This window comes from Canis aureus, chromosome 33 (genome assembly GCF_053574225.1).
Source record: "Canis aureus isolate CA01 chromosome 33, VMU_Caureus_v.1.0, whole genome shotgun sequence".
Classification (NCBI taxonomy): Eukaryota; Metazoa; Chordata; class Mammalia; order Carnivora; family Canidae; genus Canis; species Canis aureus.
This window is the reverse complement of record NC_135643.1, coordinates 34,378,682-34,396,584: the sequence shown is the minus strand read 5'-3', so window position 1 is coordinate 34,396,584 and position 17,903 is coordinate 34,378,682. Positions and strand designations below refer to the sequence as shown.

General features: G+C 34.6%; 1 protein-coding gene across 7 annotated transcripts in view; it reads right to left on the bottom strand.

The window, feature by feature from the left end:
- LOC144303998 (peptidyl-prolyl cis-trans isomerase NIMA-interacting 4-like) overlaps positions 1–17,903 on the bottom strand; it is a 139,136-nt gene that overhangs the window by 27,258 nt on the left and 93,975 nt on the right. The window lies entirely within an intron of this gene.

Here is a 17,903-nt window from a genome sequence, read left to right as displayed (position 1 = left end):
CCCCTTCTAAGGAGAGAGCAATAGCCACCCCAAGGGAAATCTGGAGGCTCCCAGCCGATTGTCTACTATTGTCCACAGTAGAGAACTATGCTGGATACATTTTGTTTCACCCTGAAGTGCCTATTTCCTTCTATACACTTTGGGTATTTTAGGAAATGGATAAATACCTGTGCTATGCAGGATGCATAATTTCATAAAATGATAAGTTTGAAACTCATTTTTAACGGTTGTTGTAAGTTTTTTTTATGGAACCACTGAATACCAAAAATGGCCTTTTATTGCATTAAGAGGCAAATGGTTAATATTATTTCACAAATTTCAAGTGTGAGTTGTGGCATTTGTCTTCAAATAACAAGAAGAAAATGCGTACATATATATAAGCTGAGCTTACCTCTCAGATTGTTGTGAAAAGCATAGGCAATAGATAGAAACAAAAATAGCCTATGTTGCTGTTTTGCATGAGTAAGTTAAAAATATACATAGGACAAATGTAAGCAAGAAGATGTGTGTATTTTGCTCTCTGCTAGCCGTCCCTGTGATTTTGGGCTTGTGTGAAAAATGGCTTTGTCTCTATTTTCATAAGAACTTCTAAGAACCTTATTGTATTAGGAACCAAATTTCAGCAGAAATTTTGAACCTTATCACATGGATCATCTGCTGAATAGCCTTCCCTTTATATGAGAGAATTCTGGGCCCAAGATGAATAGTTTTTTAAAACCACATTAAATTTTTGTTGGAAATTTTTATTGTTTGAATTTTATTTTAAAGAGTCTTCTCATATATTTAATTGCTCTTGATTTTCTTTTAATTGATGTTGGTAGCTTCATTTTTGAGGCCTTAGATTTTAATGGTTGCTCTCAGTTGCTTATTGTTGATTATTAAAAATCATTTTTTAAAGATTTTATTTATTCATGAGAGACACAGGCAGAGGGAGAAGCAGGCGCCATGCAAGGAGCCTGACACAGGACCTAAACCTGGGAATCCAGGATCATGCCCTTAGCCAAAAGGCAGGCGCTCAACCGCTGAGCCACTCAGGCATTCCCAAAATCATTCTTTTATATCACCCATCATCAAGGAAATATAACTCAAAACCACAATGATATACCACCTCACACCTGTCAGAATGGCTAAAGTCAGCAACACAGGAAACAAGAGATGTGGAGGATGCAGAGAAAGAGGAGCCCTCTTACACTGTTGGTGAGAATGTAAACTGGTGTGGCCATCCTGGAAATGGTATGGAGGCTCCTCAAAAGTTAAAAATAGAAGTACCCTACAATTTAGTAATTGCACAACTAGGTATTTACCCAAAGGATATAAAACTACAGATTCAAAGGGGTACATGCACCCTGATGTTTATAGTAGCATTATCAACAATAGCCAACTATAGAAAGATCCCAAGTATCCATTGACTGATGAATAGATAAAGAGGAGGTGGTGTATATATAAGTTGGAATATTACTTAGCCATCAAAAAGAAAGAAACCTTGCCATTTGCAGTGACACGAATAGAACTAGATTGTTTTATGCTAAGTGAACTAAGCAGTCAGAGAAAGACAAATACCATATTATTTCACTCATATGTGGAATTTAGGGGGAAAAAACATGAACATGTGGGAAGGGGAGAAAAAGAGACTTAATGGAGAACAGATTGAGGGTTGATGGAGGGAGGTGGGTGGGGGAATGGGCTAAATGTGTGATGGGTATTAAGGAAGGCACTTTTATGATTAGCACTACTGTTATCTGTAAGTGATGAATCACTAAATTCTATTCCTGAAATGAATATTACACTATATGTCAGTTAACTAGAATTTAAATAAAGATCTTATTTAAAATAACAAATTTTTCCTCCAAATTTATTTTTAAATGTCTTCAATGTGGTACAGATATATTTATAGTATATATTTAAACAGAGGCTAAGGGACACCTGGGTGGCTTAGTGGTTGAGCATCTGCCTTTGGCTCAGGTGTGATCCTGGGATCCTGGGATTGTGTCCTGCACCAGGCTCCCCACAGGGAGCCTGCTTCTCCCTTTGCCTATGTCTCTGCCTGTCTCTGTGTGTCTGTCATGAATAAATAAATGAAATCTTTTTAAAAAATAAAATAAAAAATAAACAAAGACTGAGTTAAAAAGTTACTTAAGTGTGGGGGAAGGGAAGTGACATTTGATTGAAAATTATATACCAATACTGGCCAAATTTATTAATATAATTTACTCATTTAATGTAAGATTGCCTAAAGAGTACTTCTAGAAAATGCAGAAGTAGGAGCAGTGCAGAGCACATAATACAAATATTCCACAGGTTTCATCTTATACTGTTAGTCTCACATTGCCAAAACAGTGCAAGGTTTCTTCATATTTTTGAGGATATGTATTTCTCACAGTCATTATTGCTAAATATTCCTAAGATTTTCCTTACAATTCTTTGTTCACCTACTGATTTTTGGGTAATCCCAAGAATAATTTAAATGGAATCAAAACGAGGTTATCTGGCATCTAACACAGTACATTCTTCAGACACCCACATTAGAGAGCATTCATAACATTGCCTAAGTAAATGGCTGAGATTTATAAAATAGTGTATATTACCACAAAATAAATTGTATACTTCACAAAATCTACTTTCCAGCATATACTGATTTTTATCATAGTCTAGGAAGACTTAATTTGAAAAAAATTTGTCAAGCTCAAAGTTTAAAAAAAGTTTTTAATATATTTTCCTTGGTGAAGATGAAAAGGGCATTGCACCCTACACTAAATTCCAACCAAGAAAAAAAATTTGCAGTTTGACAGATATTCCATTATTTTTATGGAACTATGTGCATCACATTAGAAGAAATTCTTTTTGATTAAAATTATTCAGAAACAGGAACCATTTTAAAGCTACAGCTTCCATGTTTATAGTTTTCTTAATCCTCACCTTATTGAGATTATAAAATTTAAATGGGATTATTAAAACTGAAAACGTCTATGAGGTCTCATTCCTCAGTTTAAAATTCTCACTGAAAAAAAAAATAAAATAAAAAAAATAAAATAAAATTCTCACTGAACTTCCTTCATCCTGGTCTCCTGAAATAACTCCAATGGATACAATGTCTCTATCACAATATCATATATCTTGAGCTAAAAGAAAAAATAAATTCTCTCTCCACCAACATTTCTCACATTCAGGCCAGAGAACCTGAAGGCCGACATGGACTCTCCCTCCCTCAACCTCTTCATTTAATTGCTTAGCTTCTTTTTTCTAAATCTTATAATATACAATTTCTAGCAGATTATTTTATTTATAAACAATTCCATGTTTTAATGCATTTTTAACATAAATTCTATTATTTCTTTGCTTAAATTATATGATTTACAAAATTCAGTGTCTCCCCTAGCATTTAACATAAAAATAAGTAACATAGTATTCAACTACTTATTTTCTATGATTAAGATGACCAACTTCAAACGTATCTTTTTCAGATATTGGTTTCTATTTATACAAGTAGACCTTAAGAAAATAGTTTAAAACAAAGGTTTTAGGGGATTTTAACATTTTAAATAATTATTAAAATATTTAATTGTATCTAAACAAACTCCAAGTGTGGAGGCCAAGAAAAATTAAGGCCATCCCACCTAAAGTTTAGCATTAGCACAACTACAGCCATCTTAGGCCCCTGTGAATAAGAGCTGAACTTTACGGGAGAAACTGCAGAATGTCCTCGGCAGAAAATCCCATATCAGAAAGACAACAGAGCCCACGCCCATGGTAGAAAGTCCCATATTAGAATGAGAACAGAGCTCAATGACCTTAAGGCCCATATCAAAATGTAAACAGAACTTGAGAAATTCCTCCATCCCTTCTGAAAATCCCCTAGACCTATAAAAAAACCCAGCTGTAACCCACTTCCGGGTCCAAGTCCCTGCTCTGCTGTGTCGGGTATACTTGGACCCAAGCTCCAGCTTGCTAATAAACCCTCCTGCACTTGCATGGTGTCAGCTCCTTGGTGGTTTCTCGGATTCGCAATCTTGGGCACAACTCAAGCAAAGGAACGCTTCTTTTATGGAATATAAATGTTTGTATGAAATTGGAAGAGGATAATGATTCTTTGATTACTGTATCTTTGATAAGTATCTGACTGTCCTCAGCACATTTATTCTTTAAATATTTTACTTTTTCTGATATAAGGCATTACATAGAGATTTGAGGAATAGAAAATAAATTATGATAGCAATAATAACATCTTAAAAATTGGAAGAAATATATATTGTGCTACAGGTACATAACACTATTTTCAAATATGTATACCCACTTCTTTTAGGCAAGTTGATAACTATTGTTCTTGATTAGAAACTGGTTTGTCATCAGTCCATAGAAAAGAATAAATTATGTAATTTAAATTCATAAAACCATTAATCTATGAGTAACTAAATATCAGAACATGAGATCCAAAAGGGAACTCTGTTAATAAAAATATCTATAATTTAAAAATCTTCTAGATATTCTACATACACTTTCCTTGTTTAATACAACCAAATTAGGTAATTATATTTGAGTATCCCTTTGCACTTAAGAGAACACTGCAAACAGAAAATTAATTTGTCCAAGGACACACTGAGCTTGTAAGGAGCCAGGCAGGAACATAATCAATTATTCTAAGTCTTGTACTTTCCTTTACCTAAGATATCTTACCCTCTAAAATTTTATAGACAAAATCATTCAACTACATTCATATAAATAATTTTAATACATGTCCTGCATGCTTACTAAATGTTAGAAAGAAAAAAATTTACTCTGTACAGATTAAATACATTTTTGAAAATATTCAAACATTTGCCCATTTCTTAGCTATTTTGTCACCATCTTCCAGACTTCTGAAGACTAGTCTAGGGTTTCTTTTCCAGATAAATAGGCAAAGATAAAAGAAAAAAACAAACACCCCACCTATTTAGGTTAAAGTAACAGTGAGAACCGACACCTCTGTCTCCTCACTTCACCCACCTCATTAAAAAGTTCAGGTTTAAGTAATTTAAGTAACCTCAACTCAAAATTTAGTTAAGTATCAATTGTCTATGCACCTTGCCAGGAATAGTATAGATCAACCAATTTCCAAAAAAGGCTGTTAGAAGGTAAATATTGGAAGGCCTGATATTGGGAAAAGACCTTTGAGAGAAGAGAAGGTTATAGGTAAAACAGAAGGCAAAAGAAGTCAAGGACAACTGTTGACTTTCCATTGCAACTAGTATTTTCGAAATTGAAACATCTGAGGAATTTTGGTAGTAGGTAAGTTTATTAGACTCTACTTTTAGCAAATCTATGAATTAGGGAGTCTTAATCATTTTATGACAGGAGAGTTTTAAATGGGCAGTCTTGTTTTTAGCAAGTCAATTTATAAAAGTTATGTAGAGTCATATAGATATATTTTGAGCATTAGCAGAAAGAAGATGAACTAGGAGTAAAGTTCTTTTAAAACTGCTTAATCTGGCTCTGTAATCTTCTAGTTTGATTGTTTCACAACCCCAATTTTCTCATCTGAAAAATTTAGTCACTTGTGTCACTAAAATGACACAAGTTTATGCATCTACTGAAGACAGTGATTATGTTAATACAAATATGAGGACTGACAATATGATTGGCCACCCCCAATGGCTGGGCCTACATTGTAAATCTAAACCTAAGTCAGTCTGCTCTTCTGGAGAACATCAAGTAAACCTAACACCAATCAACAATCCTCCAGCTCAGCTTTAGCTAACTTACTTTACCCTAGAAAAAAGGACCTCTAGCCTCATTAAAAAAAAAAAAAAAAAAAAAAAAAAAAAAAAAAAATTCCTTGAACTTCTAGCCAATCATGCCCTGTTTCTGCATGCCTCTATAATACTCTATCTTACCCAAATTCCCTCTAAAAGAGCCCACCACTGTTTGTGAAGCACTGCATTTCCCTAATACATGGATTGTTTTCCCTTGAAGAAAGGATATCAGGTCTTTACTAATTTTTTTAGTTTTGTCATTTGGCAGTTTACAGGGATGTTGGTTAAGTGTCTGCCTTTGGCTCAGGTCATGATCTCAGGGTCCTGGGATTGAGCCTCCCTCAGGCTCCACTCTCAGCTGGGAGTCTACTTTGTCCCTTTGTCCCTCTGCCCCTCTTCCCACGTGTTCTCTCTCTCTTGCAAATAAGTAACATTTAAAACAATTATAGAATTAGCTTAAAACAGTATCTTTAAAATGTTCTAATAGACAAGGACACTGTCTTAAAGAGGATTTATATCCTGTGTTCTTGGGGATCACAAAGCTGATTCCTGAGCAATAATACAGCATTGTAAACACCCCCAAAGCTACATGAAAGCTACAGTGTACTAAGTCTTTTCAAAAACATTCCTAAGAAGAATAATGTAAATTATATGCAGCTTTCTCAGATCTCAAGAATAATTATTGGAAACTGTTTTTAATACTTGTAGAATGCCTCTAGATCAGATATCAGAGTAATTTTTTTTCAAATAACTTATAAATCCATGGAGTCAATTTATGCTTGCAATTTTATAAAATGAACTCAATTTGGTTTAAACACTAAACAGGGGTGCCTGGGTGGCTCAGTCAGTTCAGCATCTGACTCTTTATTTTGGCTCACATCATGATCTCAGGGTCTTGGGATCAAGTCCCATGTCAGGCTCTGCACTCAGCAGAGAGTTGCTTGAGTATTCTCTCTCCTTATCCCTCTGTGCCCCAGCCCCCACTTCTGGCCTGTTTTCATTCTCTTTCAAATAAATAGATTAAAAAAAAAAAAAAAACACTAAACAGTTAACCTGCCTTAAGTATACTATAGTATGCTTACAAGTTATTACAATATATAAGCATTATTCACAAAGAAGAAAACAAAAGGAAAATAAAATTTAAAAAAGGTAGTGATGTGTGGTTAGTGATGAAGCAGTAGAGATAAAGAAGTCAAAATGATAGAGGCTATAACTCAAAAGAAAAAAAATGCAATAATCCCCCAAATATGAGGAAATAAATATAAAAATCATAGCATGATTTTTTTCTCCTTAAGAGTGTACTTTTAAGGTCTAAAATCGTGACCTAAGGTTTCACTTTAAAAAGGCAGAAAAAAATAAATCTGAAATAATGAAATTTTTATTGTAAAACAAGAACTCAAAGCAAAGAAAACAGAATTCAGGGAAGAAATGTTTTGGTAGCAGGAGGAGATGAAATGCATGCTTTTGGGGCTTAAAAAAGAAGAAGAAAATAATAAAATCACATAAATGAAGGCACATATCAGGAACAACACAAAGGAGAGAAGACACCACTAAACACATTAAGAGTCAACTGATTAGAACTCAAAAATAGAAAAATTACATAAAGTTAAAAGTTATAGAGAAAAAATAGTATATTATGGAAGACAAATTAATATTTATAATTCAGTATCAACCCCAAAATAATGAAACAAAGGTAATTCTATATGAGAAAGTGTATTTATACAATTACTGATATTTGATATCATTCTTTTCATGATTTAAGGTAGCAAACATTTTCTTCAAATATTTATCTGAGCCTATTTTTAAGTAACTTTAAATGAGAGTTCAGATAAAAGAAATACCTATACACACATTTATAGGTATGCATTTATATGTTTATATGTACACATGAGAAAATTTTATGTGTTTTTACAAACTTTGTGTGTTTTCTTTCACAAGAAAGACTGTGGGAGAAGAAAATTGATGTAGGGAAAAGGAAATAGATTTTGACACTATTCATAGATTCAATTCAATAAAATGGAGGATTAAGTGTAAAAACTTATAATGGCTATCCACCATAACAGAAATGCAATACACATTGAAGTGGTCTATGTAATGAAATATACAAAAACAAAACAGTACAAAACAAGAAAGCATAAATAAAATATGACAGAACTAAGAACAAACATACCTTTTATATCAGTACCAAAATACACAAAACTCCCCAATTGTCTTAGGTTTCCTTAGGCAGGGACAGAAATACAGTTGATTTATTAGAAGACAGTGTCTCAGATAAGAGGAATGAAGGAAGCAGGAGAGTGGTAAGGATAAAAACTAACCAAATATGTGGTTGCAACAAAGAATAATTTCAGCTGGATTCCACAGGGAAATTCCACAGGGAAATTTCTCAAACATAAGCAACAATTAAATTAGTTCCCCTTTGAGGCAAAGGGGCAAGCCTTTAATACCCTATGTCAGTCATTGGCTGAGGTCGGCCTCCGCATGGGGAAGTAGGGATGGGAGGCTTGATGAGTGAATTGGCTTTAGTTGAGTACAATTCTCTAGAGAAGGAGGCAGCTAGGAAGTGTTATTAGCCCACAGTCAAGGCACAAGGAGGATGGGTGTGCCTGCTAGTAAAGGGTATCTAAGTAGAGTATCAATAACCTCCACCACAGGCTATCCTTTGTACCACCCAGACTTGTTTGCTTCTTATGTTAAATATATTCCTTTTAAGCACAGGTTTTAACTGCTTGGTCATAATTTCTAGGGATATCTACAAGAACAGGTTAGTCAACGAAACTATAGGACCAACAGCTGCATCTAGTTCTAAGGCTATCACTGATAATGATCATCTCCAATCTCTACCATCCATGCTACATGGTGGTCACAAAACCTGGTAACATAAGGATTTTGTTTCTCCTTTATGGATTGAATCACCTTATTTATATCTTTGGTATGTTAAAAGAGCAAATCTTTTCTTTTAATGAAAATCAGAGAAGCAACACAGTACATGTACAGGGATTGATGAAAATTTTACATTGTTAACAAGTGAAAACTCACAGAGCATAACATATAATACTCAACATACCACATATTATAAATAAATTATTTATATTTGCCATGATTCCATACTTTATGGTCATGCCTATAGAATTCTCCTACCCTTTGCCTGGGAGGTCTGCTAGTTTGGGTCATGAAAAGCAGCAGACAATGCCACCCCAAAATATGCTGCTTTGGTATAAAGATTATTTTGAGCTGTTTTTTTAAGAAACTGGAAATACAGGAGAAGCTCTGAAAACAGAATAGAAGTTACCTATTTGTGAGGGAAATCTACATTTATAAAGGAAATTGACATTAAACGGAGGCCTATACCCAAAGAAGAACAATTACTAGAGATAACTTTTTAATTTTTGTTTATCAAATACTTCCTCTACTCTATCATGAGTTGTCTTCCTCTCTTTGAAGGCTAGAGCTCCATCCGTTTTCTTAGCTTAGGATGGTATTTAAGTCTCAATTATCTGGCTGCCTTCTGAATATTATATCTTTGTGGGGCTCCTGTAGGTATGCATGTAATTTTTTTCTCCCCATTATTCTGTGGGGAGGTATATTCAACCAAGAACCTGAAAGAGTGCGGGAAAATTACTTGTCCTTCTCTACAATGACTTGGCTGATGGGTTGAGCTGAGTCTCACCCCAAAAGGTTCTGAGTTTCTGATTTCAATGCCCTTACCTGGATATAGTTGCTGTATTTGTCCACTTACGGTTACAACTGAACATGGGAATATTCAAGTGGATAATGTGAATTCCAAATATATTCCTCTGCCTTACTGCTTCATGATGATCAAGTTCAATTAGCCCTGTCAGAATAGCGCTTTCCTTTCCTGCCCACTGGTCTAATATAAGGACTCTAAAATGACTTTAGTTATGTTTCTTGGTGGAGGCAGTCCCCAGAACCATAGAATTACAGAACCTAAAATTCTGGAATACCAAGCAAAAATTGTGAGTAACATGACAGGGCCATTTCTGCTTTCATCCCTGTTTTTCAGAACTAATATGTTCTACTACTTGAGATAATACCATGTAATTGTCATGGGCTTAAGGCAGTTACCAAATAGTGAAAGAAAGTGCACCATCCAGACAGGATGTTATCTCCAAGTTGGCATCTCAGCTACATTTTTAGAAAGGTGTTCCATTACCCTGTAAGTCTGGCAGGTTATGGGTAGGTATGATAAGTGACAGAACCAGCACATGGTATAAACAGTATGTAGTAGAACTAGGATACTATGTTTATGGTGCACTGCCATGACTCTTTTGCTTAAAAGCTAATCCTTTGGTCAGAGGCAATGTTATGCTAGATCCCCTCATGGTAGATTAGATATCCCCTGAGTACTTAGAGAGTAAAACTGGCTGAAGAATTGGAGAGAAGAAAGAAAAATCTATATCTGAAATATAAGACAATTCCAGCCAGTATGAATTGATGCTCTCTCTAGAATTGAAGAATATGAGGTAATCAACTTCCCACTTAGTGTCTAGTAGATCTCCCTGAGGAATTGTGGTATACTGGGGGTTCAGCATTGGCATATTTAGCTGATAGGTCAGACATTCAGCAGCAGAAACAGCTAGATCAGCTTGAGTGGGAGGAAGAGATAAGGGTGAGAGGGACCCCATCATGTTGGCATAGCCTCTCTGCTGCTGTGTTTATTTCATTCATGAGCCCAAGATTGGGCCAGGATGGCTGAGTCACAGGAGAGCTGGCATTATAGGTGAAGACATCCTATTTGGTTATTTAGTACCTCTTTGGATGTCCTTTGATTGGCATCCACAGGTTTGTCCCAATTCCCACAGTACCGTTACACATGCCTCTTCCTCAAATATTCTTATATTTGATCTTCCAATCTTGCTCATCCCAGGACTCTGACCTACTAATTAAGACATTCCCAGTACTCATATGTCTATGTAAATTCTTACATTGTGTCCCCTCTATCTGCACACAAATGAGAATACTGGAAGCACTATCCAAAACTGTACCCAGGGAGGATTTTACCTGGAGTGTATTTCATGTACCCTCCAAAAAGTCCCTATAGTAGCAGTGGTGTCATAGTGCAATTTTCTTCTTGACCTACATGACAAGTCATTCAATTTGTGCACCAACTTGAGATTTTTCTCCCCAAGAAACTAGTCATAAGAAACTCCCATGAGACCATAGATTAATTATGCCAAGTGAGAGGTATGGATGCATTGATGTAATAGAGCTATGTGTCATGAGGGACTTGGCTGTGTATTCACTCAGCAAACCTTGGACGTTCTTGAACCTGATCACAGAGGTACTACTTCCATTTTACTCTGAGATGATGCTGAGCCTGTTTGATTTGGGGGATCTAATAGTGACTCATATCAATGAGACTCATATCATTGAGACTCATATTTCTTGCTCATAATTAGATATTCTGGCCACATAGTTATTTATTTAATGTCTGATGGTCAGACACTCTGTTTCTACTAGGATCTAACATAATGCTAAAAAAACTACTGGGTTGCAGATGGCATGATCTTGCCCCAAACACAAATGATCTGCACTAGAACTTTCAATATTAGAACTCAAAATGGTAACTTTACCATAGATACCTTTTGTATCATGGAGTCTGCTGGGTCAAATGGTCAAAGAGGAACGTTTCCTAAACTACAACTTGGAACTGCTGAGACACTTTCTTGCTCTGGGACCCAATCAAAGTTAGCTTTATCAGAGTTCCCAGTTTTAGAATATGCTTCTTCCAAAATCCAAGGAGGCCTACAAACCATTGTACATGTTTTTTCTTAGTACTAGAAGTTACAAAGTTGTGGTAACTTGGCCATTATTTTGAAGAGGTGTCAACCTACCACAGATCATAGTTTCTTAAACCTTTATCAATGTAGGCCTAGTCTAACTTCAGAACTTTTTATGTTCTATTATTCTACTTTTCCTCTTTTTTCCACATTGAACTTCAGCTGGTTAGTTCTGTCTAATTTCAGCATAATCAGCATTGCTTTAAGCAACTGACATCTGGCTAACCTTCCTAGATCCTTCATAGGATCTCAATATACCTTGTACTTTCCTTCACAGCACTTGTCACTTTCAAATTTACAGTTCTTTCTGTGGCTAATGTTTCTCTGATCCCTCACATCATTAGTTCCTTTTTGCTTCCTAATTGTTCAAAATACACTCTGGATAATGACTGGGGAAGAAACTCTACATGGAGTCTGGGGAGAGGGAGACTAAGTAAGAATGATTCTTACCATCTTTGTGTTTCCATAGTCACATATTCTAATGAATATCTTTTGTCATAATGAAAGTCCTGGATTCCAGACTGGTTTACCCTGTGCAAGTTTGCCTAAGACAACACAATTTTTAAAAAATAAAAAAAGAAATATAAAAAATATAATTAAAAAATCCTGATATGTTATAAACTATGGTAAAGTAAAATAAATAAATAAAACCCTAAAAGCAAAATGCTGGCAAATTATTTGACAGGTAGGCTCTTCATATCTGAGAGAATGGAAATTAGACGTCCTTTCAGCATCACCTTGGATGTAGGGGCCTAAAAATGAAACTAGTCATTGGCGTTATATTGCCATCATGTGGTCTTAAGAGAGGAATCATTTTTTTTTTTTTTTTTTTTTTTATTGGTGTTCAATTTACTAACATACAGAATAACCCCCAGTGCCCGTCACCCATTCACTCCCACCCCCCGCCCTCCTCCCCTTCCAACACCCCTAGTTCGTTTCCCAGAGTTAGCAGTCTTTACGTTCTGTCTCCCTTTCTGATATTTCCCACACATTTCTTCCCCCTTCCCTTATATTCCCTTTCACTATTATTTATATTCCCCAAATGAATGAGAACATATAATGTTTGTCCTTCTCCGAGAGAGGAATCATTTTTAAATACAGATATCTAATATAGAAAAGTATGTGGTATTTATTGAAAAGATGACATTAGATTTGGACATAGAAACATAGTTCTTTGATTAGAGATATCACCTCTGAAAATATAATTAATCCATTTTACCCAAAACTTGCTCTGTTCTATGACTTTTAGTATGAGAAAAACTGTTTAGTTTTTGTTCCCCAGACAGAAGAAAAAAATAACAATATATTTTAAAAACTAAAATAAGCTATGATGCATGAGAATTAAATAGTAAGTAAAGCAAAATGGAAAAAGATATAAATTATACTAAAAGAGAAAAAGTAACATTTATATTAGAAGCAGTTTTCCCATGAAGCTAATGAAGAGCAAGCTTAGGGACTGAATTCTCAAATCCCTCTTCTTAGTTTTGCATTGGTAATTTAAAGTTTTCTTTTAAAGACAACCTCCTACATTCAATAAGATTTAGGCTCCATAAAACCTGGATCTGTCCTTTTCTTGTGTCATTGGATTCCTATTTATATGGTAAAGTCAACACATGAGACTCTGCTTTAGATGCTAGGATCCAAGATAAACACAATCTTGCACTCCAAGAAATCCCATCATCAACAAATCTTCCCAATGGTCACAATTTAGGCAATTAATATAAGGTAATATATATCACTCTTTAAAAACTCAGAATTTAGATGAAAATAAAAAATGATTTTAGATTATAATGCATGAGGGATTAGGAAATATTATCTTTTATAAACTTCCTATAATGTCTATAAACTTTCTAAACTTTGTAGAAATGATAAGAAATGATGACCTGAGTCACAAAGCCCACCCAGAGCAGAGAATGCCTAACTTCCTTCAGCAGGTCAGAAAACCCATATATAGAGATAACTTTATTATAGCTGAATATTTGAAAAGACTTGAACTTAAAATCATTTTAATATGCTAAAAGATAAATGTTCTGCCCTCTTGAAATTATGTCTTACCTGACAAGTGTACTAAATGTTGGAATTATAATTTAAGTTTTCCCCATTCCACAACCTTCTATAAGTATCTATCCTTTTAATGGCTGAGTACATTTTTGTACTATGAGGAGTTTAACGCTTGTCCAAACTACTGAAGATATGTGGGTGCAGGTCATGGGGATTTTATTCATTAATTATTATTTTTAAATTCTTGCTCTCAGGCCTCAATTCTCAACTCCACTATCCTATTGCTTTTTGTGACTTCTGAACTCTTTCTATAGCATGTTACTTCCAAAGATGTTTGAATTTAATTTCTCCTTTATTTACCAAGGGACCACCAACATAATCTTGTATAAAATGGACTTTTACTAATGGTTTGGGGCAAAAGGGCAAGAGGGTATAATACAGTACAGAATTTAAAACATCTTAATAATGTGTATCAGCTTTCTCAAAACCACTTTGGTAGTCTCAACACAGTTAATTTCTCAATGGCCATCTTTTTCAATGAACCCAGTCTATTACCACATTGGTGGGGTATATTCGCTATAATGAACCTTTGCCAAATCCTTTATCCAGAGTCTTTGCTTTCCCTAAAACTTTTTCTACTTGTCAACTGATAGCTACCAAAAGTTCTTTTTCTTTATTAAGTGATAAAATTTACTTTAGTTCAAATTCCTTTTTCTAGATTATATGAAAATACTCAGCCTAACCCTCATCAGGAAATCTCTGAAATATCTTCAAGAAATCTCAGGATTTTGCAAAGCTAAGTTTGAAAATTAAAAATTCAAAGATTTTCTTCATTGTGGAACAAAAATGCCTTTTTCATGCATTGCAGTTCTGTCCTTTTAAGACAACTTACATCTCACCATCTGTATCACTGTGTTCATTCCTATTAAATCAATGTATACTTATTAAATTATTGTGAAAACTTAAACATAATTTGAGTTAAAGTGCAAATACTGTGTTTGTTGTATGTACTATATTCAAATCTACTCATACTCATATCATTGAGACTCAATGAGTTTTTGTTGATTTATTCATACCATGTTTTAATAATTTCTAATTTGGCTTCATTTTATGAATGAAGCCAAAACTTTCTCCTCTATAGTTTTAGTTAACTTCCAAGGTAGGTTAGAGAACCTCAATTTTATTTTCAAGACATTTGTGTATACTTGCCTATAATCAATTACATCACTTCCTTACAGGTGCAATAAGACTTTTAGAGCTTCCTCAATCAGTGTTTCTAGGTCTTTTAGGAATTTTTGGAAAATTTTCAACTACCATATTTTCAAACATGGCTTGTGTATCATTCTCTGCTCTCCTTCTAAGAGTCTAAACAGACTTTAGATCTTTTCACCATAATTCACATATTTCTTATACTCTTTTCATCGTTTTTCCCCTCTTTGTTCTTCAAAGTAGATACTTTCTACTGAGCTGTGTTTCAGTTGAAAGACTGAATGAATCCTTTGTTCCAATGGGTCTAATCTGCTCTTAAACCCAAATATTGACTCCTTAATTTAGTTCTTGCAATTTTTAGTCACAGGTTCCAGAAATCTATAGAAATATTCAAACTTTTCCACTATTTTTGAATATATTAATATTAATCATAGTCACTTTTTATTTTATTGTTTTATTTATTTATTTTAAAAATCAGTTATTTTGAACTCTCTGTTTGAAAATCTAATATCTGTTGGATTTGTTTCTATAGCTAAATATTTTTTCTATTGGTTTTGGTCATTTTATCCTGGATTTTAGTATGATTGATCATTTTATTAGACACTAGGCATTGTGAAATCTGTGTTTCCTACAGTTCTGTTTCCCCTAAGGGTAATCCCTGCTGGTTTTCTTTTTCTTTTCTTTTCTTTTTTTTTAAGATTTTATTTATTTATTCATGTGAGACACAGATAGAGAGAGAGAAGCAAAGACACAGACAGAGGAGAAGCAGGCTCCACGCAAGAAGTCTGATGTGGAACTCGATCCCAGGACTCCAGGATCACACCCTGGACCGAAAGCAGGTGCTAAACCACTGAGCCACCCAGGGATCCCCTCTGCTGGTTTTCAAAGTCAGACATAATGAGTGCTCATCTTTCTGGTGCAGGATCTGAGAGTTGGGATGCCTGGTGTGGTGAACAAATCTCTTGCTCCTTAGGAAAAAGCTCTGGTTTTTAAAAATTTGTTTGAGATCCTTCTTGATTGTGGGTTACTGCACCAGGGATATGGTTTTTGGTTAGAGCATGTCTCCGCCCCTCCTATTCATCTTAGTATAGTCCTTCTATCTTTTGTTGCAGAGAAGGTGTTCATCTAGTTCTCAGTTCTTTTGGAAGGGAACTGTTCTGTATGTAGATGTATATTTGTTGTGTACACAGGAGGAGGTGAGTTCAGCACCTTCCTATGCCATCATCTTGAACCCTCCATAGATGTTAGACATTGTAGATTAAGAAATATAGGAAGATGTTATTTTCCTTCTAAGAGGGTTACTCTTTCTTCTGACAGGCAGCAAGCAAGCAAATCACCATCATCTTGCTGAATGTTCTTTTGGGTATTTTTACAGGCTATTCTATTTTAGGCTTTTGGGGATCCCCAAGACAAGGTTACGATGTTGGTCTTCTTGACAGGACTTGAACTCCAACCTCTTTCTCTCTTCACTGAATGGCTGCTAAAATGTTGGCTCAGCTCTTTAACCTCTGGCTGTTGTCTTCTGGTGGGATTACTACAGTTATACCCTGGGCTTGCAGGTTTAGAGTTGTAGTTAGGAGGAGGTTGCAAACAAATTCAGAACCTCATTTCCCAAGTAGTTTCCTCCTCTTTGGGATTCTGTGCCTCAATTCTCAATTTCTTTGGATGCTTCAAACTACAGTATTTGTCTCCATAGAAAAAAGGTAAGATTGTTATCACTTGCTATAATTCTACACCAAATAGGGTTTGGGCATCCCAATGAAGTTTTTGCAGATTAGCTCTAAAAAGGTGAAAATTCAAGTGTAAACAAGTTCAGGTGATAACTAATAATTGCATTTCATACTAATATAAAATGAAACACTCTTCAGAAGAAGATAATAGTCTAAAGACTTAACACATGTTATCCAAAATCTGCAGCATGCAATTAAATATTACAAAATATTCAAAGAAATGAGAAAGTGCTACCCATAGTCAAGGTGAAAAGCAGTCATCAGAAATTCTGCAGTGCCCCAAATGTTGGATTTAGCTGAAGAAGCTTTAAAGTAGCTATTACAAATATAATCAACTAATGAAATAAAAGTGTGTTCAAGGAATTAAAAGGAAATATGATATCAATGAGTGAATAGAGAACCAATGCAGAGAAATGGAAACTATAAAAAATTATAAATTCTAAAACTGAAAAGTGTATCCAACTTCTTCTCAGAAACCAGGCAAGCAAGAAAAGAATGTATTGAAATATTTAGTGTTAAGAAAAAAAAAAAAATCCTACAAATTTAGAGTTCTGTACCCTGCAAAATTATTCATCAAAAGTGAAGGAAAATTAAAGACATTTTCAGACAAATAAAAATTTGAGGATATTTGGGGCACCTGGGTGGCATAATTAAATGAGCATCCAACTCTTGTTTTTGACTCAGGTTATGATCTCATGGGTTGTGGGATCCAGCTCCATACTCAGGGGGGAGTCTGCTTGAAGATTCTTTCTCTTTCCCTTTCCCCCTCCTCCTACTCTCTCTCTCTCAAATAAATAAATAAATTATATTTATTTATTTAGAGTCAAAATAAGTGATGCAAAAATTATAGAATCGCAAAAAAGAAATAAATGAATCTATTATCATGGTTGGCAGTTTCCATGCCTTTCTATCAGGAAGGGACAGATCCAGCAGGCAGAAAATCAATAAGGACATGGTTGAATTTAACATCACCATTAATTAACCGGATATAATTGACATCTATAGATCACTTCATCCAGTAATACTAGAATACACATTCTTCTTAAGCTCACCTGGAGCATTCACCAAAATAGCCTGCATTTTGAGCCATAAAACACATCTTATCAAATTTAAAAGAATAGAGATCATAGAATGTCTGCTCTCATACCACATGGAATTAAATTAGTAATCAACATGATAACTGGAAAAAAATCAAAATATTGGAGAATTAACAACAAATTTTTATTTTTTTATTTAAAAATTCTTTTTATTTTTTATTTTACTTGCAGTATAGTTAACAGGTATACAATATAATGATTGAACAATTATATACATTACTCAGTGCTTATCATACTATACTATTAAAGTATACTAAAGAGTACTAAAAAGTATACTATTAATCAACTATTACACCCATCCCCCCAACTCCTCTCTAGCAACCACCATCTTGGTCTATT